Source organism: Schistocerca americana, chromosome X (genome assembly GCF_021461395.2).
Source record: "Schistocerca americana isolate TAMUIC-IGC-003095 chromosome X, iqSchAmer2.1, whole genome shotgun sequence".
NCBI lineage: Eukaryota > Metazoa > Arthropoda > Insecta > Orthoptera > Acrididae > Schistocerca > Schistocerca americana.
Window position 1 is genome coordinate 267,275,329 of NC_060130.1, and position 25,562 is coordinate 267,300,890.

Consider the following 25,562-nt stretch of genomic DNA (forward strand, 5'->3'; position numbering starts at 1 on the left):
GTTTTTCTGTACGTGTACGTCACACTTACTAATTACCGTCCCATTCAGATAATTCCTTTGTGTTGCGTCTTTTTTTTTTTTGTCTTAGAGTGTATTTCTTATCTTAGTCTCATGATCACTATGCAAGATATACGATGGTGGCAGCAAAGTGTTCACACAATCTCAGTGTTTCGCGAGAGCTGCGTCGAATTTCCTCCATAACTTCTCACTAAGCTCCACGAGCGTGTCTGTTACACTTTAGTGTGGGCTATACCGGCCTGTTACGATCCTAGCAGTATGTCTCTGAATGTGTTTGAATTTTGTAGTCACGCCTACTTGGTATGGATCCCAAACACTGCAACAGTACTTTACAGTCTTCTATTCGATGTCCTTTATAGTTGCATTGACTTTACCCAGAACCCTTCGTGAACATCTTTCATCTGCCTTCCTTAATACTGATTTTACATCATCACCCCACGAGGCGCAGACATTCTCAATCCAACGGTATGATATTTTATAAACTGGCTTACATGGGTATTTAAATTCTTGAAAGAATTCTGAGTCGTATTATCTACAGTGTTTCAGTATCCGTGGAATCTAATCAAAATAAAGCGTCTGGAAAATATATAGGGTAAAGGCATTTTAATAATTTAAAACCAGTTGTGATGAAAACGTGTCGTACCATTAGCATTTTAAAAAGTGAAAAATGTTGAAGCACAAAACTCGCAATTCATTATTTCTTACATTAAATTACAATTATTAATTAAATTAAGACATCTGGCCCACATGATCAGGAATAAAGTCGAAATTGGCCCTGAGTTTGTGGATATTTCGGAGGAACTTAAAGCTCATAAAAAACACAATGTACGTTTTTTAAACATAATATAATTGAGTTAGTGCTATGAAAAACGAGCGGCCAACAGCAGAACCAACTCAAACTTCACTAAGACGTAAATTGGTGACCTGAAAGTAGGGAAATAGCATGTTACCACAGCATTTCTGATTTATAGAGCTATGGTGTTAAATTCTCTGTTCTTGTCGCCTGAATGTGTCCACACATACAATGATGGTGTTTCCCAAACTATGAACCTAGCTACCATTTCACTTTCTGAATTACATTTCACTGCCCTCACGTATGTTCAAATTCTAGGTTCCTTCCATAGAGTCTTACTGTACGAGTTCAGTTTTGAGAACTACTAACTCCAATACCAGATGTAGCAGTTCATTTGCAGGAGAAAGAAATGTCAGTTAGAATATCTTCTTTCCTACTTACTCTTAAAAAGTCTCATGCTAAAAATTTCCTAATTTAGTCTAAAATCATTAAGTTATGTATGTAACACCTTAAGTGTGACTTGAGCGTTATGCCTACATTCTTTTTGAAACACCTCCGCAGGTACCAATAGTAATTTTTGTGCCTTTACAATACTAAAAACAAAATATAAAACTCCGTGTATTTCATAGCTCCATATACAGTGGCACTGATGTTCACTATTTTCATTTCTCATACAATATTACTTTTCGACTTGCTTTAGTTCATTCTTAAACTGAAAACTGCTATAGTAACTTCAAACCTCTTTTAAGCAGTTAATCTTTAAGTTTTTTCTGACCTTCGCTGTATCTGTAGCGCTACTTATCGTACTGACTCCTGCTACAGTCAGCATAACTATAAGCTATCAAATCACGTACATTTTCTTCTATCTCCGTATCCCACTTTTCATTCATTATTCTGCATTTCAACCCGCAACTAAAATGAAGTACCGCTGTTCGAAATTGTATCCTTCTTGCAGATAGACTGAGCGGATAATATTTCGATTTTGTACTTGAACATTATGTACTTCAACCAGAATATCATTATTGTACAGTGACGATAAACTCAGATGTGTCTTGGTCATGTCCAACTGGTATCCTAAATTTTAATCATCAGAATTTCACCGGAAAGATGAGGAAAGGTTTGTACGTTCAGTTCCTGATTGTAAGAGAGTGTGTCAAAGTCCTACGCTGAATTTCACACTTTTGTAATGTCCTATGGAGTGACATTGTGAATATAATGTTGGTATCACATAACTATCAATCAGACGACCGAATGAAATTCATTTATTTTCATTTATTGGTAACCTTTCAGTAATTAATATCCTTTGATTCCAAAACAGGCTTCAAATATCTCAGTAATATAACATTAATTTAAAATAAATAATAAACTACTAAAAAAGAGTACTTGATAAATACACAATAATAAAAAGTGAAACTTAAATGAAAGAGACTTCATATCCAAGTAGAAGCAAAGATAATAGCAAAATTGAAGAACGGAGAGTGATCGTATTGTGGAACCGCTGCTCTGTAGTTTACAGACATCTAAACTAGCCAACACGCATGCAGACTCTTCTGTATTTCTATAACCAACTGGCGAAATTACACACAAGAGCGATGATATATGATCGTCCATTCGTTCGTATCTCATGTTTTTCGAGCTTTAGTTGCTGTCGATCGTGATCTATTCGTTATATGTGTACATTAAACTGGAAGCTTCCTCGAGGTCGTTCGAGGCGTCTAGTGTTCTTTCATCTCCACATATTCTTACTTATTTTTGAAACAATCATTTGAAAAGTAGTTGCGTTAATGTGTGCCTTTGTCCCAATATTATGTGCATACAGCTACGATGTCTCATAAAAAAAAAATTAAAAAAAATTCAGCTAAGAAATACTATGGCGATTCCAGTCTTATGACACAAAATTCTCTTCCGTAAATTTCTGACGCACGCCGGCGCGGAGAATCTCGACTCGGATGATGTAGCCAATTCAAATCTTCGTGATGGAAGAAGGTAATGGAAGTAGTGGCAGTGGCGTTTAACTCCTGATCACCAAACATTGCGCCAATGTCCTGGATAAAATTCCAAACCTCTCCACGATGACTCATGAAGTTGTGACGAGTGAATCTGTTGACAGTGATCCGACCGTAGGCTGGAGACGTTAAGCTTGCTGGCCACCTTGGTTCTGTACAAGATGAGTAGGCTATACGCCGGCGTCAGATTTCACCCTCTCTCTACTCTCTTCATTGCAGTACACAAGGATGACACTACATTATATACACACTAGCTGAGTTCCCACCATTGCTCAGGTACGTACTTATTCCAATATTCTATTATTCCATCTCCTCCTTGCCCTCTGTCTGTCCATCCTCTCCTTCACCCTCTCTCCTTCACCACTTTTCCCCCTCTCTGACCATCTTCTGCTGCCCATTTTTCTGTCCATCTGCTCCTCCCCATCTCTCTGTCCATCTGGTCGCTCCCTCTCTCTCCATCTGCTCCTAATCCATTCTCCTCCGCAAAACTCTAATTACAATTCCTCCTCCACCTCTCTTCGTCCATCACCACCTACCACCTCTCACTGCCCATCTCCTCTGGCCCCTCCCTCTGTCCATGTCCTCGACCCTCTCTTCATGTTCATCCCCTCCACTTTCCTTTCTCTGTCCCTGTCCTCCTCCTCCCCTCCTCTCTCTATCCATCTCTTCCCCTTCATTTCTTCTTCCCTCTCGCTCTGTTCATCTCCTCTGCCCTCTATCTCTTCCTATCTCTTCCTCCCCCGTCCCTGTCCAACTCCTCTGCTTTCCCTTCGCTTTCCATCTCCTCCTCTCCCCTGTCCCTGTCCATTTTCTCCTCTTCCCTTTCTATTTCCATTTGCTCCTCACCCTATATCTATCCATCTCCTCCTCCTCGCTATCTGTGCGCATCTCCTCCTCCCCCCTTCCCTCTCCACGTTATCACGCTCATCCCAATAGGAGGCTGGTGATTCTTACCACCACAGTACATGAAGCGAGTTACGAAAACAAATATTTTTTAAAATATGATTTAGTGTACAGAAGTGGTACAAAGCTGTTTCACTTTTCAACATAATCTCCCCCACGCTCAATTCAAGTCCTCCAGCGCTTACAAAGCGCATAAATTCCTTTAGAAAAAAATTCTTTTGGTCGTCCGCACAACCATTCATGCACCGCGTGGCGTACCTCTTCATCAGAACGGAACTTCTTTCCTCCCATTGCGTCTTTGAGTGGTCCAAACATATGGAAATACCTTGGGGCAAGGTCTGGTGAGTGTGGTGGATGAGTAAGACACTCAAATGCAGGTCTGTGATTGTTGCAACTGTCGTACGGGCAGTGTGGGGCCTTGAATTGTCATGTTGTAAAAGGACACCTGCTGACAGCAATCCACGTCGCTTTGATTTGATTACAGGTGGCAGATGATTTATAGGAGATCTGTGTATGATGCATTGGTGACAGTGGTCCCTCTAGACGTGTAATGATCCAAAATGACGCCCTTTTCATCCCAAAGAGAGTCAGCATAATCTTCCTTGCTGATGGTTCTGTTCTAAACTTCCTTTGTTTTGGTGATGAGGAATGGCGCCATTCCTTGCTCGCGCTCTTCGTTTCCGGTTGGTGGAAGTGAACCCAGGTTTCGTCTTCAGTAACGATTTTTGCAAGGAAGCCATCACCTTCTCGTTCAAAGCGCCGAAGAAGTTATTCACAAGCTTCAACACCTCTTCATCAGAACGGAACTTCTTTCCTCCCATTGCGTCTTTGAGTGGTCCAAACATATGGAAATTACTTGAGGCAAGGTCTGGTGAGTATGGTGGATGAGCAAGGCACTCAAATGCAGGTCTGTGATTGTTGCAACTGTTGTACGGGCAGTGTGGGGCCTTGAATTGTCATGTTGCAAAAGGACACCTGCTGACAGCAATCCACGTCGCTTTGATTTGATTACAGGTGGCAGATGATTTTTAGATCTGTGTATGATGCACTGGTGACAGTGGTCCCTCTAAGCGTGTAATGCTCCAAAATGACGCCCATTTCGTCCCAAAAGAGAGTCAGCATAATCATCCCTGCTGATGGTTCTGTTCGAAACTTCTTTTGTTTTGGTGATGAGAAATGGCGCCATTCCCTGCTCGCGCTCTTCGTTTCCGGTTGGTGGAAGTGAACCCAGGTTTCGTCTCCAGTAACGATTTTTGGACGAAAGCCATCACCTCGTTCAAAGCGCCGAAGAAGTTTTTCACAAGATTCAACACGTCGTTCTCTCATTTCAGGTGTCAGCTGCCATGGCATCCATCTTGCAGACACTTTGTGAAACTGGAACACATCATGCACAATGTGGTGTGCTGACCCATAACTAATCTGTTAACATGCTGCAATGTCATTCAGTGTCACTCGGCCGTTTTTCTTCACTATGGCTTCAACTGCTGCAATGTCCTGTGGAGTCATAACTCGTTGTGCCTGACCTGGACGAGGAGCATCTTCCACTGAAGTCACACCATTTGCGAGCTTCCTACTCCATTCGTAGACTTGCTACTGTGACAAACATGCATCACCGTATTGAACCTTCATTCGTTGATGAATTTCAATAGGTTTCACACCTTCACTGAGCAAAAACCGAATAACACAATGCTGTTCTTACCTGCTGCAAGTCGCAAGTGGGGCGGCCAACTTTATACTGATACTGCGACGGTACGTGTGTATCTGCACTATACTGCCACCTACAGTCCATTATGCACGTTGTTTGTAGCACGCTTACCAACTTACAGGAAAACGGCGCGAAATTTCGATTTGTTACTACAAATTTAAGGTTTTCATTTGACTCACGTTCGTAACTGTCTTAGTTATTGTTGACACCTAGTAAGTTGGATGCTGTATGGGTGTACCAAAAAGAATCGTTCAATTTGGCACGTCTATATATCTGAAACTAAGAAACGTATATACTGAATTTTGTTTTTTGGTGAACGGGAAACTTAAAAAGTTTTTTCATACTTTTTAAATGGTGTTCAATATGCCCCCTTGAGATGCACGGCGTATGTCAATCCAATACTCAAATTGTTCCCACACTGCAGCGAGCATGTCTTGAGTTACAGCTTCCACAGCTGCTGTTATACGATGCCTCAGTTCATTCATCGTTGTTGATAACGGAGGCACATAAACAGAGTCTTTTATAAACCCCCACAAGAAATAATCACATACAGTCATGTCCGGTGGCCTTGGAAGCCAGTAATGTAAGGCTGCATCATTTGGCCCAGTGCGACCGATCCATCGTTCAGTTATCCTTTGATTTAAAAATGCCCGCACTTCCAGATACCAGTGTGACGGTGCCCCATCCTGTTGGTAAATGAAGTCGTTCGAATCAGTCTCGAAATGTGGGAAAAGGAAGTTCTCAAGCATATTGAGATATTTGCTTCCTGTAACAGTGTTCTCGGCAAAGAAAAATGGACCATACACCTTTTCCGGTGAAACTGCACAAAACACATTAAACTTTGGATAGTCCCTCTCATGTTATACAACTTCATGTGATTGTTCCGTACCCCATATTCTCACATTATGACGGTTCACCTTTCCGTTTAAGTGGAATGTTTCCTCGTCACTAAACGCTAAGTGTTGAAGAAAACTGTCATCCTCCGTCTTGACAAGAACGAAATTAAAGAACTCCACACGTTGTTGTTTGTCACCTTCATGAAGAGTTTGCGGTAGCTGAATTTTGTATGGTTTCATGCGTAAACGTCGACGCAACACACGCCAGACGGACATTGGGGGCATGTTGAGCTGTCAAGTTGCTGGCCGAGAGGTTCTAGGCGCTACAGTCTGGAACCGCACGACCGCTACGTTCGCAGGTTCGAATCCTACCTCGGGCATGGATGTTTGTGATGTCCTTACGTTAGTTACGTTTAATTAGTTCTAAGTTCTAGGGGACTGATGACCTCAGATGTTAAGTCCCATACTGCTCAGAGCCATTTGTGGAGCTGCACGGAAAACATATTTCTGCGGGCTCCTTGTGAAACTATGGCGAATCTCAGATAACATAATAGTTATGTTTTCTTTAGATAGGAACATTATTTTTGATACATCCTATATTTCTTTCCAGATCGTATCTAATATGTGTACCAAATTTGCTTGAAATCGTTCCCAGGGCTTATGACAACCTTTCCTCCCATAGACTCGAACTCGGGACCTTTGCCTTTCGCGGGCAAGTGCTCTACCAACTGAGCTACCGAAGCACGACTCACGCCCGGTACTCACAGCTTTACTTCTGCCAGTACCTCGTCTCCTACCTTCCAAACTTTACAGAAGCTCTCCTGCGAACCAGGTAGGAGACGAGGTACTGGCAGAAGTAAAGCTGTGAGTACCGGGCGTGAGTCGTGCTTCGGCAGCTCAGTTTGGTAGAGCACTTGCCCGCGAAAGGCAAAGGTCCCGAGTTCGAGTCTCGGTCGGGCACACAGTTTTAATGTGCCAGGAAGTTTCATATCGGCGCACACTCCGCTGCAGAGTGAAAATCTCATTCTGGAAACATCCCCCAGGCTGTGGCTAAGCCATGTCTCCGCAATATCCTTTCTTTCAGGAGTGCTAGTTCTGCATGGTTCGCAGGAGAGCTTTTGTAAAGTTCGGAAGTAGGAGACGAGGTACTGGCAGAAGTAAAGCTGTGAGTACCGGGCATGAGTCGTGCTTCGGTAGCTCAGTTGGTAGACCACTTGCCCGCGAAAGGCAAAGGTCGCGAGTTCGAGTCTCGGTCGGGCACACAGTTTTAATCTGCCAGGAAGTTTCATATCAGCGCACACTCCGCTGCAGAGTGAAAATCTCATTCTGGAAACATCCCCCAGGCTGTGGCTAAGCCATGTCTCCGCAATATCCTTTCTTTCAGGAGTGCTAGTTCTGCCTGGTTCGCAGGAGAGCTTCTGTAAAGTTTGGAAGGTAGGAGACGTGGTACTGGCAGAAGTAAAGCTGTGAGTACCGAGCGTGAGTCGTGCTTCGGTAGCTCAGTTGGTAGAGCACTTGCCCGCGAAAGGCAAAGGTCCCGAGTTCGAGTCTCGGTCGGGCACACAGTTTTAATCTGCCAGGAAGGTTCCCACCCATAGGTTTGCCCACATGCATACATATCAAATACAGTTCACATATATTTAACATATTTCACACATATTTGTATATATATTTCACCTGTATCTCCAGCGATTTTCACGCTTCAGTTTCATTTTTACGCATCTCAATATTTATGACGTTGTATCTCCTGAGCTGTAGGCTGCACGATGATATAATTTTACAAGTACATCCATGGTCATACGTAGCTACGGTCTGTGAAATGTGTTGTGAATATAGTTCATAAGTAATAAATTAAAACGTCATGCAGGATGTGGCATTGTCTTCACGCGTCCCAGTGTTGTGACGTCATATCCGCTAAACTATGTGTCATACAATGATCTGTTATTCTAGGTACATTCGGTGGCATGTGTGGAAACTGACTGCGAAATATGTTGCGTATAGTAACAACAAAGTAGTAAATTTAAACGTCTTTCATGATGGCAGTTTTTACATTTATCTCAGTGTTTATGACGTCATATTTTCTGAACCATGTGCCATTCTGTGATGTAGTTTTGCTGGTACATTCAGTGATCTATGTGTATCATGTCTGCAAAATATGTCGCGAATAAATTTACTAATAAGAAGTAGTAAATTAAAACGTCATTCATAAGCGGCAGTTTTCCTGAACGAACAACGAAATTCTGGTAAGCGTAAACTTCTTTCTTTCCATAATTTTGTAGAGGTTGTGACATAGAGAATGTTTCGTAAAGGTTTGAATTATGTGTAAAGTTTGGTGCAAGTGTTCTCATTCTCAAAATCAGGATGAATAAAGTATGGGTATTCGCACGTCGTGGGCTACACTTCTTTTCCACCATCATCCTAATCCCTTTGATAGGTACGTGGTTCTTGCCCATGCAGCAATGATTTCCAGACAGTACATGATATGGGTAGCAAGTTTGGTTAAAATCAGTCCAGTAGTTTAGGAGAAGATTTGAAGTATACATACATACACATACACGTACATCCATTTAGGTAATATGAAGGATACTCATTAGAGTCAGCTGCACTCAACAGATACACGTAAGACACAATTCTCACATAGCACGCGGAAAGAGGCATTGAGAGCGGATGAAGAAAACTCGTTACTATTAGACATCTGTGTCTACCCCTCGGGATCTGTCAGCCAACAGTGCTATTCGTCTCTCTCATTTCTTTATACAACGGATCTTATTCGTTCAATGCCAAGTAAGGAAGTTGTGAAACTAAGCCAATGTGTGCCGTTACTAATGGAAACAGGTCTGTCAGGTAAATCGTTGATAGTTTTCTTTGACTTAGAAGGACTATTTCAACATAAAATCGTGTCGGAGGGACAAACTGTCAATCGATGGTACCATCGGGACGTGTTGCAACGCTTGCGAGAAAATGTGGGAAGGAAACGTCCTGAAATGTGGCGAAACAATTTATGGCTCGTGCATCATGATAACGCACCTGCACATTCATCCCTGTTGGTGTGACTATTGCACAAAAAACGAAATCACTGTGCTGCCTCATCCTCCGTACTCTGCAGACCTGACTCCTGTGGACTTTTTTTTATTTCCAAAGTTGGAAACGCCGTTGAAATGACGAATATTTGCAACGATGGATGAGATAAAAGAAAATACGCAGTCGGCGCTTCGCGCGATCAAGCACGAGGCTTACCAGGACTGCTTCAGGAAGTGGAAATGGCGTTGGGAGAGGTATATCAATTGTGGAGGAGAGTATTTCGAAGGAAACCGTGCACAATAAGTAAAAAGTGAGCGTAGAAAAATTTTGTAGGCGAAGTCGCGGAATTTTTTGAATATACTTCATACGTCTATATGCAGGAAAGACGTATAGAAATGTTTCAGTATATAATGGATTAGGAACGGGACGTGAGCAGAAAAGGTCCAACAAGTGAGAAAGGTGTAATGCTGATTTATTATTAACCGCAACTCACGCAGTTTATTCGGTATGGCTACTGGGGACATCGGTGAAATGCTGCATATCGCCAGATTTGCACCTGGTGGCCAAAATTGGATCTAAATGTTTTCCAGCTTAAATCGATTCCATAGTAATGCATTAGCATATCTACCTAGTCTCGCTGTAATACGAAAATTACAGCCCACAGGGGACCTCCGTGATACATGCACTTTAATTATGACTATACGGTAAATTTTTACATTGTATAAATTATGGCAGTGGTAATGTTTGTGTCGCTGTTATAGTATAATTTTCCAATCAAAAAACTTCGTATTCCTTTTAGTTCTAAATTTTACTTTTATATATTACTTAATGAAGATCTTCTTATAGGTATTCTCTTGACATTGGTATAAAGACCTATTTAGGTCCAGAATCCTGTACGAAATATACACTCCTGGAAATGGAAAAAAGAACACATTGACACCGGTGTGTCAGACCCACCATACTTGCTCCGGACACTGCGAGAGGGCTGTACGAGCAATGATCACACGCACGGCACAGCGGACACACCAGGAACCGCGGTGTTGGCCGTCGAATGGCGCTAGCTGCGCAGCATTTGTGCACCGCCGCCGTCAGTGTCAGCCAGTTTGCCGTGGCATACGGAGCTCCATCGCAGTCTTTAACACTGGTAGCATGCCGCGACAGCGTGGACGTCAACCGTATGTGCAGTTGACGGACTTTGGGCGAGGGCGTATAGTGGGCATGCGGGAGGCCGGGTGGACGTACCGCCGAATTGCTCAAGACGTGGGGCGTGAGGTCTCCACAGTACATCGATGTTGTCGCCAGTGGTCGGCGGAAGGTGCACGTGCCCGTCGACCTGGGACCGGACCGCAGCGACGCACGGATGCACGCCAAGACCGTAGGATCCTACGCAGTGCCGTAGGGGACCGCACCGCCACTTCCCAGCAAATTAGGGACACTGTTGCTCCTGGGGTATCGGCGAGGACCATTCGCAACCGTCTCCATGAAGCTGGGCTACGGTCCCGCACACCGTTAGGCCGTCTTCCGCTCACGCCCCAACATCGTGCAGCCCGCCTCCAGTGGTGTCGCGACAGGCGTGAATGGAGGGACGAAAGGAGACGTGTCGTCTTCAGCGATGAGAGTCGCTTCTGCCTTGGTGCCAATGATAGTCGTATGCGTGTTTGGCGCCGTGCAGGTGAGCGCCACAATCAGGACTGCATACGACCGAGGCACACAGGGCCAACACCCGGCATCATGGTGTGGGGAGCGATCTCTTACACTGGCCGTACACCACTGGTGATCGTCGAGGGGACACTGAATAGTGCACGGTACATCCAAACCGTCATCGAACCCATCGTTCTACCATTCATAGACCGGCAAGGGAACTTGCTGTTCCAACAGGACAATGCACGTCCGCATGTATCCCGTGCCACCCAACGTGCTCTAGAAGGTGTAAGTCAACTACCCTGGCCAGCAAGATCTCCGGATCTGTCCCCCATTGAGCATGTTTGGGACTGGATGAAGCGTCGTCTCACGCGGTCTGCACGTCCAGCACGAACGCTGGTCCAACTGAGGCGCCAGGTGGAAATGGCATGGCAAGCCAATCCACAGGACTACATCCAGCATCTCTACGATCGTCTCCATGGGAGAATAGCAGCCTGCATTGCTGCGAAGGGTGGATATACACTGTACTAGTGCCGACATTGTGCATGCTCTGTTGCCTGTGTCTATGTGCCTGTGGTTCTGTCAGTGTGATCATGTGATGTATCTGACCCCAGGAATGTGTCAATAAAGTTTACCCTTCCTGGGACAATGAATTCACGGTGTTCTTATTTCAATTTCCAGGAGTGTAGCTTCACTATTGTTGCAGGTTCACATCCGCGCCAGTCTGTGTGTATACAGTGACTTCCATATGTTGATAAGAGCCTTTAAAGCGCCACTGGTATAACTGTGCGATTAGGGGAACTACTCCCAGTGAACAGTATTTGGCATACATACACATAAATATTACAACTACTGAAAAAATGAAAAGCCTATGTCTAAAACACTGATTTATTCAAAACACAAATACTGAACGTTCATGTGATAGTTATACAAACAGACCTAGCCTCTGCCGGCATCCCTTTCAGAAGCTAGGCCCACATCGATGAATACAACTATCTCCTTCCCGGCATACACTGTTGTACGGCGATTTCTCGCATCGTCACAGGGCTGTTGATATCATGTCAGGCTTGTCGAAGGTGAGTGTGGCGCTTCCTGCGGAGAAACCGAGCGAGGTGGCGCAATGGTTAGCACACTGGACTCGCATTCAGGAGGCTGGCGGTTCAAACCCGCGACCAGCCATCCTGGTTCAGGTTGTCCGTGGTTTCCCTATATCACTTCAGGCAAATGCCAGGATGATTCCCTTGAAAGGGCGCGGCTGATTTCCTTCCCCATCTTTCCCTAATCCTAGCTTGTGCTCCGTCTCTAATGACATCGTTGTCGACGGCACGTTAAACACTAATCTCCTCCTCCTCCTGCCTGGAACAGGTCGATGCTCCTCCGCAGATGAGCCGCGATGGAACTGCCGTGCTCGATGGTAATGGAGCTCACTGTTAAGCTGTAGAACACGGCTTATATCCTATCTTTCGCAGTGACATGAAAGTGCACACTACTTGTTACGCGTGATGGGAAAAAAAGTTCCTGTTACGCTGTCAACATCTGACGCAGACAGCTCTAACTGCTAGCAGTCGCACACCGCCTGACAAATAGGTTGCCAGTATAACCTGCGTTGATAGAGGGAAGGCTAGCCTGTAGCACTCACGCGCACGACATCCGTCCACCTCTCCCTCCTAAAGGAGCGATGTACTACGTGCTCTTCTTCTGCTGCTGCAGCTTCTGCTGTGGGCAGATAACATCCATTTCCATGCTGACTCCCTACTGCAACTGCTGGCCTCACCCGCCAGTTGTGGTTGCTATGGTGAGCCAGCACTGGTTGACAGCTGCGAGCCGGCCGCGGTGGTCTCGCGGTTCTAGGCGCGCAGTCCGGAACCGCGTGACTGCTACGGTCGCAGGTTCGAATCCTGCCTCGGGCATGGATGTTTGTGATGTTTTTAGGTTAGTTAGGTATAAGTAGTTCTAAGTTCTATGGGACTAATGACCTCAGATGTTAAGTCCCATAGTGCTCAGAGCCATTTGAACCATTCTGCCACTTCTCCTTCCCTGTCAAGAGCTGTCTTGTTGTCATCATCTGAAACTTGTAAAGGTTTGTAACTTCTGGAATGGAAAGGTTATCATGTCACAGTCATAGATGGTCTACATGCTTACTGTGGGTAACACCACCTTCAGGCTATAAGATGTACATCACGTACCGCATACAATTGTCTTCGTGTATATTGTCTCTAATATGAACCTCTGAATATATTAGTTTACAATCAATATTCAATTTTCTTAAACTAATTTTATTCTCTCTTGTGGCAGTTACCTCTTGCTTAGGCGGTGCTGTTAGGGAAAGTAATGTTCTCATCTTCCTTCAATGGCGCATCTTGGCTAGAGTGTTCTTCTTATGGGGAGTCCTTCTGTTGGTATTATAATACGGGAGCCCACGTTCTTTATTATATTCGCAGGTTAGCTTCCTTATTTTTGCGTTAAAAGTACTGGCGAAACGCTCAACTGCACCATTTAGCTGAAATTTCCATGAAAATGCTATGAGACGGATCAGCCTTTTGACTGCGCTTTAATAACTTTCTGGTGTCTTGAGCACACTTTTTATTATTTCCAAAGTCGCTTTACGCGTTTCGATATTCCATCATTTTCAAAGGCTATGAAACACAACACAAAACTGGTATTAAAAGTTATGAAAATATGTTAAATTTCACAGTTGATTAGAGACATAGTATAATGAGTATCATATGGCTTTCTAGCTTACCAGTGTTACGTCAGCCATATAAATTGTTCGCTAGATAAATTGTAAATCGTCAACATTCGCAAACACGATACAAGTGCAAACTGCTACCAATGGACGAACTGGAAACCAATTGGACTAAACCGATAGACAGTGCTTGATACGTTGTACACGCTGGATTTGTTTGTTTACAACTACATTGTCATCGTTACATGGTATAAAACAATTTATCAATAAACAGTTCATGGAAATCACTTTACAAAAATGGTTCAAATGGCTCTGAGCACTATGGGACTCAACTGCTGAGGTCATTAGTCCCCTAGAACTTAGAACTAGTTAAACCTAACTAACCTAAGGACATCACAAACATCCATGCCCGAGGCAGGATTCGAACCTGCGACCGTAGCGGTCTTGTGGTTCCAGACTGCAGCGCCTTTAACCGCACGGCCACTTCGGCCGGCTGAAATCACTTTACAATGTTTTGCAAAAATGTATTGCCTCACAAAACAATGTGTAACAGATCTTTTGAGTGGTCAAAAACAATACAGTGGAAGAGCCTGCCTAGTAACGCTAGAGTACATGAGGCCAACTGTCTGTTAACAACCAGTTTTTGACACTCACTACGTATAAATTACTAGAATCAGTAAAAGTTCATAAATAACAATTTATATGAATTTATAAAGTCTAGATATACCAGTTGAGGCGTGTAGCACTCATTTATGAAGAACAGGTGGTGCCCAAGCCTTGCTATTTCCGTCAATGGGAGAAAATGCATACATACAGGAAATTCAAACAATTTGAGAAGGCGTAGTCCTGGAACCCGCTACATCAGTTCCATCAATAGTATATGAGAACCATCCCAGACTGCTTTATCTAACTATAACTCCTTAACCCCCAGACATCAGATTAACTATAGCACCATCCAAAATAAGATTATGTAAAAGCCAGTGCAATCTTACCGTTAATGGTACATTGGCAATTGTACTACCTTACATAACACGTTTCCTTTTAATTATGTTATATGTCCCAATTTTTTCGGGAATTAGAGGTAACTTTTACAGAAATAAGTATAACTGTATAACAAAGCATAATCTGTAATTGTATGTATGACAATTACAGTTGAAAAATTTAATAAAAATTAAAAATTGTACACATTAGTAGGGGTTCTGAACGGAATAGGCTAGAACAGGCACACTTAAAGTAACGCATATAAAATTTTCTTTGGTTCTATGATCATAAAACTATTTTCTATGAATAACAAGCATTGCAAAATGCCATCGGGAATGAACAGATCTAACGGTAACCTATGTGCCATCGTCAGTTACAATGGCTTTTGGTAATGCTTCCACTGAAAATACGTATCTGGCCTAGTAACTTAATTGTTTTCACCGCTTCTCTGTTTCTCATCCTTACTATGTACGGAAAACGATTACAGGTGTCTAAAAATACGAGTCAATTTTCTCCTAAGAATGGTCAAGCAAAGTCTAATCGGATTCTATTCCAATGTTCTGATGCAGTGGTAGCACACTCGACCCGCATTCTGGAGGACGACGGTTCCCGTGCTTTGCCTAAATCGTTCCAGGCAAATACGGGCATGGTTCCTTTGTAAGGATACGGGTGATTTCCTTCTCCACACTTGAACCAATTCTAACTTCTGCTCCAACGGGACGTTAAACCACAAACGTCCCTCCTTCCTTCCAAGGTTCTGACACCTTAGGCCATTGACAATACGCCTTGGGTGGAGGAGCTTGATATTTATGGCGTAGCATACCTTTTTGCAACTTGTTTACTATTTCTTTCTCTAAATCTTTCCAGTAGGTTAGTTGTCATTTTTTTGATTGTGGAAACTTGCCAATGATATTTATGCAAGTGTTTTAGTGCTTCCGCAATGACAATGATGAATGGATTATCATGGTTTCATATCACAAGAAGAATACAGTTTAAATCAAGAAATGACCTTTGTAGGATAAGTGAAGACAAACACTTCATGATATTAGCTATTGAATTAACAGGGCTTGACGTCACTCAAAAATTAATCAATCTGTCTGTGTACTGGCCACCTAGTCGTAGTATGGACACTTTTATTCAATAAATTAACAGTATTTCTAGATGAAGTTTCAACAGCCAAAGTCAACATAATTTTGTGTGGAGGCATGTACATAAACACAAATATCATCAAAGAAAGTAGTAGCCATCTCCAAAACACTCTTCACAGTTTTGACATGTCCATGTCGGTCAATAGCGCAATCAAGTCTTCGAAGGAAGCACTTGAGCTACGAATTCACGACATCCAAAAACGTATGCCAATATCGATTATTTTATAGACGTGCAAATGGGGCCTCAAATAAAATAAAATAAAATAACATCTCAATCGCACGGCTGTTTGACGAATTTCGTTGTTAAATGTTTGACCAGCCGGTCCCATGTCCACAATGAATCAACAGAGACTGGCAGTGCAGTAGGGTTTCATACATTGACTGCATCATTAATCAATTATATGGTCACTAACATGGACAGTAAAAAGTCTGAAGCAGCTGTAAAAGGAGAAGTGACCTGGGCGTAGAGTCTTTGAGTTGAAATCAAGACGTCATGGAACCCTGGTTCCAACCTGACCACTGCCTAAATTTTGAATAAAAATTATCAGGAATGGCATCTAGAGGCTTCCGGCACAAGGTATTACCCTCATTCTGTTACTGGTCATGTCCAAGATGGTGGAGGAGCGAAAAGTGTATCAAAGGAACCTCTTCCTTTCTACTGATTGTAGGACAATAACTCCTTTAAATAGTGACAATACATGCTGTAGATTTCACAAGTGCACCCATTCAGGGTACATTAGCTGCTCCTTAGACAACGGGCATTTATGTTGTATACATGACAGCTTAAGAGATAAATGAAAATTGGTACCAAGGCTGGGCTTCAGACCCTGGTCTCCGGCTCACTAGGCAGATGCGCTAGCCACTACACCATCCTGGCACAGTGGCTGAGTCGTGAATGGGACTCTGGAATGAGGGAGAAGGCGAGCTACGGCTGTCCGTGCAGCTGTGCAAAGCCACTGTGCCAGGGTAGCGTACTGGTTACTGCATCTCCCTACTGAGCAGGAGACCCTCGCGCGAACCCCACCCTTGGTACAAATTTTCATTCGTCGCTTCAGTCTGCATATATACATTATAGATGTCTAAGAGTCGAAAAGGTCTCTGGAACCATATAGTCTCATTTGATTATGGCCTCTTAGTTTCCGTTAAGTATTTCATTTTCGGTTTATTTTATCTCTTTCTACGACTTTCTCTATTACCTTTGCGTCAGGTGGTAGTCCTGTTACCAACTTGTTTGATGGGGCATCGATCTGAAAAGTTACTTCCGATGAAGCGTTAAAATTCTTATCGCTGTTATCTGCCAAATATAATATCCACATTTCGGTGTTTTGAGGATGCGCCATACTCTATTTCATAACTGTATGACAATGGTAAAAATGACCATCTTTACAATCGTTATTGACTTTTTACCGGAATCCGTGATGCAGGATTGAAATGAACTAAAATTTGCCTCTGCGAAGACTGACTTGAAAATGAACACCAAGAAAACAAAAATTCTAAGCCCAGAAAACCAATCACTTATTGTCACGCACCAGTCTATAGAAGTTGTTGATGAATACATCTACCTTGATCACAAAATTAAACTAGGGACAAACAATTAAAATGCAGAAATTCCTCGCAGAACAGGTTTGAGCTGGGCAGCATTCCAGAAACCAAAATTTATCCTGGCAACGAAGGAAGTTCCAAACAACATAATGGCTAAGGGCTATAACATATGCATACTTCCAGTTACGACCTTTGGTCTGGAAACTATGACACTCACTAAGGCAAGTGTTCGTAAACTAAAGCGCACACAACAGATGCTAGGAGTCAGCCTCAGGAATAGGATTCGATAAAAGAAAATTAGAAAGAGAAGAAAAATAACAGACGTCGTAGGGAGAACTGCATGAATGAAGTGTCAATGGATCGGGACACGTAGCTCGGCAAGATCACAGCTGGTGGATCCTACAACTGTTCACTGGCGACCACAAGAGTGGCATTGGAAGACCCCCAAAAGAGATGGCGCGATGACGTGAGGTTGTTGGCTGGAGCACAATGGTACAAGGTGGCTCAAAATCGAAAACAATGGAAACATATGGAAGAGGCTTACACCCAGCAGAGAACCGAGATAGGCTGAAGAAGAAGAAGAAGAAGAAAGATACGTAGCAAATTTTAGCAAAAATTTCCATCCATACAAATAATTATTTAATTTCTTTACAGCAAATGTGAGGGGTAGAACTTATTTTTCTGCTTTTTCTGCTTGTGAATAAATCCGTTGCGCCGAATTCAATGTCTTGGAAATGAAAGCAGTATATTTATCCGCATTCCTCACTCAACGTGATAACACAGCCGCAGTTCTTATATCTGAAGCATCGGCTGCAAATATTAATTTCTTCTTAGGGTCGTATGTTACTGATTTTTTCTGAGATTGTAATCATTTGTTTGTCTGTACATGCACATCACATCAACCGATTTCCGTGCAATTCGGATAATTCCTTCAGAGTGCTTCGTCCTTTTTTTTCCTTAGAGTATATAAAATATTTCCCTGCATCATACTGATTAGATTAACAGTTTCATTTATGTCTGTTAAATATATGTATGAACTACTTCACATTTACAGGATTTATACAAGAATTTCATACTAGTACAATAAGCACTGATCTGTCCGCCCCAGTAGCTGAGTGGCAGTCTGCCGCCGGCAGTGCTGCGAGGCGGTCACGCGCCAGAGCGCTGCGGGCGAGGCGCGCACGGTGTGTTTGTGTTTACTTCGGCCGCTGTAAGTGCCGTTTTCCTTCTAGACCACCATGGCGCACAACTATCGGAAGAAGACATTACGTTTCAACTTTTGTTCCGACTTCGCCCGACCCAAGGCCCTGGAGGTAGAACGATTTATACGCGATGAAGTTAAAATACCACCAACGGATCTAATTGGTATCCACTTGTCCATAGTTAGCAGTACCGTCTACGTCAAAATGATCAACGATGCGGCGTGCGACAAGGTGCTTCAAGAGGCAAAACGTGGACTGCGCTTCTGTCATTCCGACGGCAACGTCGGACCCGTTACCGTCGATCACGCAGGTCTCGGCACACGGACGATAAGGATCTTCGAACTGCCGTTCGAACTACCTGCAGACGTCGTCATCGAGGCGCTCCGTCCCTATGGCAACGTTCTGGAACATGTTGCCGAACGATGGGTCCAATTTCAGACCTATCCAGTTTTAAACGGTGTTAGACAGGTCCGCATCGAGTTGCAGAAACACGTGCCTTCCTATCTACATATCGGAGGCTGCCGTGCCATTATAATGTACGACGGCCAACCTCGGACCTGTTCCAGTTGCGGGAAAGAAGGTCACCTACGGTCTGAATGCATTCAACGACGTGTCGCGCAGCTCCCGTTGTCGGAAGCGTCCGTCACACCCACGATGACCGCCCTACCGGTCACTTACGCAGCGGCTCTTGCCACGTCTACAGTTTCGTCCAGTCCGTCGCCCGGTCCTTCCGATCGGCACGTCCCACCGTCCCAGTCACCAACGGACGGTACAGACGTCCCACCTGACAACCTTGCCGCCGAACAGGCTCCCGCACCGGACGCTGAGGAGACCAGTACATCTTCACAACACCTGTTTGACAATTTCATTGTACCCACCGACGCCTTCGAACCAGGTCGACGCTCCTCCTTGCCGTCGTCCGACACTGAGGAACACGTGCGCAAACAACGCTCGCCACGTAGGCGCAAACGCCGTCGCCGTTCACCCACGGGCTCTCAGAGCGTTGCCACCCGCGACGACGAAGACGACACCCAAGCAGCCGACATTTCCACGCAGAGGTCGGCGGACAACTTTCACGATGAAGAAGACGTTTCGCAGGACGGGACCACTATGGAGGTCGCCACGCACAATGTAACGATCGGTGCGCCGGTTGAGACGCCTGTCTCCCCGCCGACAACTCCAGATCTCTCTCACCACGACGCAATTCCCATGGACATTGGACAGACCCACGGCACAGGAGCATGGGCCGACGACATTGAGGAAGGTACGCCCCCTCCTCCGGATGAGTTACCTCCGCCGGACGAGGCTGCCTGTTAACATCAAAAGCGAGGCATTGCAGCTGATGGGACGTGACTTCCTGTCGGTGCCCTCCTCTTACTTTCCTTGGTGATGGTAGATGCGCGTCCACCACCACTGAAACAAACATACCGGTTTGCCACACTGAACATCAACATGATCGGCACTGCACCCAAGCTGCAACTCCTATGTGACATGCTTCGGGCCTCCGACGTCGACGTCGCCCTTCTTCAGGAAGTACGCGTTGCCACACTACCACCAGTCTACGGCTACGGCTCATACACGTCCACATGTGATCAATCAGGGCGTGGAGTGGCTTTCTACATACGCGAAGGAATCCCACTCACGGACACGACAATCCTTACCTGTGGAAGAGGCACAGCTGTTACCATCTTCGACACGCGCGTCATCAATATCTACGCTCCGTCTGGCTCCACGAACCGTCGGCAGCGGTCCACTTTCTTCGGACATGACATGGCGCCCCTGTTTTCTGGACGCTATGATCGCCTTATCATGGGAGGCGATTTCAACTGTGTCCTCCATCCGCAGGACCAAGTACCTGGTTATTCGCCATGCCCGGCGCTGCTCACCTTAATCGAAGATTTTCATCTAGTGGACGTTTGGGAGAAAATTCATGGCAATACCCCCGGTTTTACCCATTATACAGCACATTCTGCGAGCAGACTGGACCGGTTTTATGTCTCTGCTCACCTCGGCAATGAAGTCGCCCAAGCTGAACGATGGCCCCTTGCATTTTCGGACCATTGCGCCGTCATTTGCTCCCTGGCTCTGCCACCTCAGTCAGTGTGGCGCAGCAGAGGTTACTGGAAGCTTAATACCTCCCTCCTTAATGATCCACACTGCCGACAATGTATTGCCACTACATGGGCGTCTTGCGAAAGACGCCTTCCGCAGTACACATCCACGTTCCATTGGTGGCTCAAATGTGCCAAACCTGCGATCAGAAAGGCCTTCATACAATGTGGCAAGGAAGCAGCAGCATGGCATCGAGACACCACAAATTTTCACTACGCCGTCCTCCGTGAGCTCGATGCGCTCCCTCCATCACCTGACACCCACAGGGAACGACAACGTACTAAAGCTCGTCTCCTCTCTCTTCAACGTGCACGACTGCATGGTGTCGTGGTGCGTTCCCGACGACAAGACCTCCTCCACGACGAAACCCCATCCACAATCCATGCCGCATCCGACCATAGTCGTCGACGTCGGCTTTTCGTCCCCAACATCACGACCTCCGATGGTGTTCACCACACAACACAGGCGGCGGTCGTGTCCGCCTTTGCTGAACATTATCGCCAATTTTATGATGATGAACCGATGGCGACGCCCATTCCTGATGATCTCCGTCCTTCCCCTGATCGGACCCTCACCGTAGCGGAGTCAACGTCCATGATGTCTGCCATCACCGCAGAAGAGGTGGTAGATGCGATCAACAAAGGGGCCAAGAACAAATCACCCGGACCAGATGGTCTCCCAGTGGAGTTTTACCGGGCGTTCACCACGTTAATGCTTCCTCGCTGGACGGAAATGATTCAGGAACTCTTTACTCCGTCCTTCCCAATTCCACCTGAATTCGTCACTGGCATTCTTCTACCTGTGCCTAAACCGAAGGGAGGGTCTCATGTCTCTGCATATCGCCCCCTTACACTACTGAATGCAGACTATAAAATCTATGCACGCCTCTTAGCAGCGCGCATACGCACCGTCTTACCTACGGTCCTTTCACCTGAGCAGACTGCACGTGGTTGTGGGGCCACCTTACAAACAGCCCTAGGAGAATGCCGTGACCTCATTGCACTGGCGTCGGTTTGTCGCCTTCGTGCAGCACTGGTATCCGTCGATTTCACGAGCGCCTTTGATCGCGTTCGACACCCATTCCTCCTCATGGTGGCGACACGTATGGGGTTCCCATTGCTTTTTGTCGATGCCATTCGCCGGTTACTCCTTCCCGCGGTCTCGATGGTACAAGTCAATGGGAGGCTTGTGGGGCCGATTCCTATACGCCGCTCTGTGCGTCAAGGATGCCCTATGTCTACTTTACTATATGCCATTGCACTTGAGCCCCTCATCACTGGACTTACCTCTAGACTGCAGGGCCTCACTTTGCGTGACCACACCTTTCACTGTAGGGCTTATGCGGACGATGTCCTCTTTCTCACCTGCTCCTCCACGGAACTCAATGACGCCATCCAGTGGATCCACCAGTATGGACGTCTTTCTGGTAGCATTCTTAATGTCCATAAATCGACTATGATGCACATGGGGCGCGGCCTCCCGGCTATGGTGCCGACCCCATTCCCAGTTAGTGCCACCCTTCGTTACTTGGGTATCGAATTTACGAGCTCCACGCACCGCACAGTGGCCCTGGCTTATCGGCGGCTCTTGCAGTCGATTCGGCACCATGTACGCGGTCAAGTGCACCGTAACTTAAACCAACTTCAACGTGTGTCCTATGTCAACATCTATGTCGCCCCTAAACTGGTACACGTCGCCCAGATCCTCCCAATGCCGTTACTCCTTGGCCGCCGCATCCAATCAGTCTTTGGATATTTCGTGTCAGCAGGGGCACTTTTCAAAGTCCGCTACAACACTCTAACACTGCCTCCTGCAAAAGGTGGCCTCGGACTCATCAACATGCGGGCACGATCCTCAGCACTCTTTGTCCACACTCTGTTGCGGCACTGGCAGGGGCCGGTCCCGTCTTTAACACGCAGTCTCTTAGATATCCTCCGACCAGCTTCTCTCGATCCACCGATCAATGTGGCACCTATTTCTCCATTATTGTACTACGTCGCCAATTGTTTCATAGAACTCAGCTACGTTCGGGCCGATCTTCCAGTCACCTGTCCTCCCCGTACAAAAGATTATTATCGTTTGTTTATGCTGTCCAACCCTTGCGACCCCATGGTGCTACAGCATCCTGACATTAACTGGCGCACGGTTTGGGGGTGTGTGCATGCACCCTTTTTACCGTCGTCTGTGTCTGCACTCTGGTATGTTTTAGTCTATGGAAAATTCCCGACTAATAGTCGACTTTATCGCATAGGACTGGCCACCTCCCCACTCTGCCCTGACTGTCAGCTCGAAGACACCGACGAGCACCGTCTTACGTGCCCCCTGAAACAGAACGTATGGCTCCTCATCCAACGAATCGTGGGCTTTTACCTCCGTGCCCCGCCAACGACGGTAACCCCGGATTTCCTGTTGTTGCCCCAGACATTTCACTACCCTCTTGCTAAGCACCATACCCTAATCTGGTTTCGAGGACAGGCTTTAGAATATCTCTTTCGGAGTGGTCCGCATACAGTCCTTGACTTCTGGTACAAAGTTGTGGCCGCACATAGCACCCTCACCAAAAACCATCTTACCGACAAACTTTTGCCGGTTATCTCCGCAGCGTCTTCCTTGACCCCCCTCAAAGTTGGGGTGTACCATGCCTACCTGTCACATGATGCAACACCCTTATCCACGTTCTCATGCATCGACCAAAAACAAACACAATTTTTTTTTAAAAAAAAAAGGAAGTGGACAGAATATGTTATATTTTGTTGTATTTAATGTTTTTCTTTTTTAATATTTTTTTTGTTTAACTAACAGTCATTTGTATATTTTTAAATGATACCTTGAAGAACTCTTGCATAGTGAATATATATGTACTTTTAGTTTGTTCAATACAAATTTTTAAACAAAAACAAAAAAAAAAAAAAAAGGAAAACAGGATATGTTCTAATTTGTTGTATTTCATGTTATTCTAATAATTTGTTTACCTAACACTCATTTGTATATGTTTAACTGGTACCTTGAAGAACTTTTGCTTTGTGTATATATATATGTACTCTCCGTTTGTTCAATAATAAAGAATACAAAAAAAAAAGATGGTAGAGCACCTGTCCGCGAAAAAAAAAAAAAAAAAAAGTGGTCAGCGTGACAGACTGTCAATCCTAAGGGCCCGGGTTCGATTCCCGGCTGGGTCGGAGATTTTCTCCGCTCACGGACTGGGTGTTGTGTTGTCCTAATCATCATCATTTCATCCCCATCGACGCGCAGGTCGCCGAAGTGGCGTCAAATCGAAAGACCTGTACCAGGCGAACGGTCTACCCGACGGAAGGCCCTAGCCACACGACATTTCCATTTTCCATTTAGCACTGATCTATTTCAAATCTAATACTGTTGCCTGTGTCTCTTTTCAGAACACTGTATTCTGCGCTTACATTTTTATTGCCAACAGAAGCATAACTCTTGCTCTGTTTGTTGATTAATAGCGTTTTTGATTGTCGTTAGCTGTATTTAGAATAAAAAATAACTTCTATGTTTCAGCATATATACATGTAAGTGTGTGTGTGTGTGTGTGTGTGTGTGTGTGTGTGTGTGTGTGTGTGTGTGTGTGTATTTTTGTGGGTTTTTGTATGAATAGATCCATATAATTAATCTCCTATTCACATATTATACCGTTCTTATATTGTATACTGTCATAACAGTAGGATCCTGCAGAGATATCAGATGTCTATTTGGAAGATAAAGGTCGACGTTACTTAGGTTTGTTGTTACTGTTGGTTAATGTATGTTACCGGAAATGCCACGGGGCCAAATACCGTCCAGTTCTGTTTCACACAAAGTAGATATCTGAAATCTTCAACGTATTCCACTCTTTTCAGAACATTGAACATGTTCGGTCATTTAGGGTTTCGGCTACGCACACCACGATATACCAAGCTAGTCCTGCTTGGCAGTGTCTAGTATAATGAGATAGTTTCTGGTCTCCTGGACGACAAAGCACTAGCAAACAAACATCACTGGCACTAAGTCAGAATGCTTGTATCACTAAAGACGGAATTTCTCCATTCAACCTTGCAACTGCATCTTTCACTACACCATCGGAGGCACGTTGCACGTTGATTAAGTGTGACAGGAAGCCTGGAGGATGGAAACCGTACTTGTAGCCCAGCTTCCAACGAAACGTTTCTAACGATTCTAGCATTCCATACGTGAATGCGTACGTATTTTCTGTCTAAAACTGGTCGACAGACGTGTGCGCCTTCATTGGAACACTGGCACCAACACTGATACGCTACTGACACTTCCTTTCTTACTTGTTCGGAAACTCTTAGGAATGGCTGCGCAACTTAGCGTAAACCTACAACACAATCCCGCTGGGATTGAGTTTACTGCACCAATGAAGCTCGTCAGCACCGTCCTGGATATCTTCGGCGTTTACTAAGTAATGTGCTCGAAATAAGGGACTACTGTTTCAAGAAACCAAATACAGTTGTTACAGTCTCAGCGTTTTCATGTCCAGTCTGTAGTTTTTGCTCCCTTCAAACGCGGCGTTGCGTTTACTGCTCTTTCTCAGTACTTCATTCAAATGTGCTTTTATCTCTTCGTTAAACTTTTAGTGACGTTCATTTGTTATTTTCCAATAATTTTGCTTTATCGCTATAATGAATCTCATCCGATAAGAATTTTACGAGTGATGGTGGTGATGATAGTGATAATCTTCCAAACCCATCTGAACTAAGGCAACGGCCTTGCCGCAGTGGATACATCGGTTCCCGTGAGATCACCGAAGTTAAGCGCTGTCGGGCGTGGCCGGCACTTGGATGAGTGACCATCCAGCCGCCATGCGCTGTTGCCACTTTTCGGGGTGCACTCAGCCTCGTGATGCCAATTGAGGAGCTACTCGACCGAATAGTAGCGGCTCCTGTCACAGAAAACTATCGTAACGACCGGAAGAGCGGTGTGCTGACCACATGCCCCTCCTATCCG

At 45.0% G+C, this 25,562-nt stretch overlaps 1 protein-coding gene across 1 annotated transcript in view; it reads left to right on the forward strand.

The window, feature by feature from the left end:
- Positions 1–25,562, forward strand: part of LOC124555588 — a 1,059,882-nt gene that overhangs the window by 364,537 nt on the left and 669,783 nt on the right. The window lies entirely within an intron of this gene.